Here is a 2,201-nt window from a genome sequence, read left to right as displayed (position 1 = left end):
TTTTACTTTATATTCTTCTATAGCTTCAGAATATTTTACTAAAAGAATTATAAATTTTATAATATAAAACTAGAAAGAGCAATTATCCTCCAAACCTACATACACACCCACACACATACACACATGTACTCATATCTCACTTGTAAAACTATAAATCATCTGTCCCTGTGTCTTTTGTGACTTGTTATAGTTATAGCTCTTATTATGGATTTATTTTTTTATTTCCTTTTCTCTTTTTTTATTATGGATTTAAATTTGACTTTGCTATAAATGATGTTAAATTTAGATCCAGTTCTCAAATATATATCTTTTAATCTGATTTATAAAGTGAGATGCAATGTGATTTAATTTTGAAAGTGCATTTCCCATGGTCATTTTCCAGAAACAAGTTTCACATCCTTGTTCTTCAGACTATAAATGATGGGGTTCAACATAGGGCTTACAAAGGTATAGAAAACAGCAATGATTTTGGATTGCTCCACTGACTTGTCTGTGGGAGGTCTAACATACATGCAGATCAGGGTCCCATAAAACACAGTCACTGCCACCAGTTGAGACCCACAGGTAGGAAAAACTTTGCACCTGCCTTCAGCAGAATGCATGCTCAAGATGGCTATGAGGATGATAATGTAGGAGATGAGGATGATGAGAAGGTTAGTTGGAGAAGTTAAATCCTGCTACCACAAACATGGAGGTTTCCTTAATGAAAGAGTCAGAACAGGAGAGTCAGATGAGAGGTGGGTCAGCACAATAGAAATGGTTGATGATGTTAGGACTCCAGAAGGTCAAGTGGTATACCCACATGCTTTCCATCAGGCCACTAAGAAACCCATAGACCTGTGGACCACGAATCAGCCAAATACACACTTTTTGGACATCTTGCTGCAGCAAGGCAAAGGGTTACATATTGCCATGTATCTATTACAGGCCATCACAGCTAACATATAATATTCAATAATCACTGTGGCATTGAAAAAATAACATTGAACTAAGCACGCAGCATAGGAAATGGTTTCCTTCCCTGATGAGAAGTTCACCAACATTTTGGGAGTCACATTAGTGGAATAGCACAAGTCCAGGCAGGACAAACTGGCAAGAAAGAAGTACATGGGTGTGTGGAGATGTAAATCTATTCTGATCAAAACCAGTAGCCCAAGGTTAACCCCAACAATGATCAAGTAGATCACCATAAACAGCACAAAAAGGATGGGCTGAAGCTTTGGACAGTCCCTCAATCTCAAGAGAATAAATTCAGTCACCAAGGAGGAATTTTCTCTGGCCATTTTCTTGGGTACCAGCACTGATCACTTAGATGAGTGAAAATAAATTAAGAAGGTGAATGAGAAGTCAAACATATGCATCTTCTCTCTCTCTTTCTCACCTTTCTCTGTCTATTCATCACTCACTCACCCTCACTCACACCTATTACTAGAGATAGACTAAGAATGTAGAAGCTGGTAGTCCCCAGAAGGCCTTGGCCCCAAATAGCTGGGCATATAATGTGCAGATGAGTCCTAGACAAAATGGCTACTGTAACTCAAACTTGTTTAGAATAGGGGAATTATTGCTGAAGTTTATCTAAAAATTAATTGAATCATCATCTGTAATTTATAGTCCACCATAACCATCATTTCTTCATTTAGGTTGTGTTCTAGTTTGCTAGCTGCCAGAGTGCAATACACAAGAAACAGAATGGCTTTTAAAAAGTGAAATTTAAGAAGCTGCTAGTTTACAATTCTAAGGCCAAGAAAATGTCCCAATTAAACAAGTCTATAGAAACATCAAATCTAAGGCATCCAGGGAAAGATACCTTGGTTCAAGAAGGCTGATGAAGTTCAGGGATTCTTTCTCAAGTCGGAAGGCACATTCTGAATAAATTCACAGTTTCTCTCTCATCTGGAAAGGTATATGGTGAACAAGGTCAGGGTTCCTCTCACATCTGGAAGGGAACATTGCAAACATGGCACCATCTACTAGCTTCTTCTCCTGATTTCCTGTTTCATGAAGCTCCCTGGGAGGCATTTTCCTTCTTCATCCACAAAGCTCACTGGCTAGTGGACTGTGCTTCTCATGACTATGTCATTCTGCTCTGCTTTCTCTGAATCTCCTCATTTTCCAAAACGTTTCCTCTTTTATAGGACTCCAGAAACTTATCAAGACCCACCCAAATGGTGGAAACATGTCATCACCTAATCCAGCTT

Source organism: Tamandua tetradactyla (genome assembly GCF_023851605.1).
Source record: "Tamandua tetradactyla isolate mTamTet1 chromosome 18 unlocalized genomic scaffold, mTamTet1.pri SUPER_18_unloc_1, whole genome shotgun sequence".
Classification (NCBI taxonomy): Eukaryota; Metazoa; Chordata; class Mammalia; order Pilosa; family Myrmecophagidae; genus Tamandua; species Tamandua tetradactyla.
Note: the sequence above shows the minus strand (reverse complement) of the source record.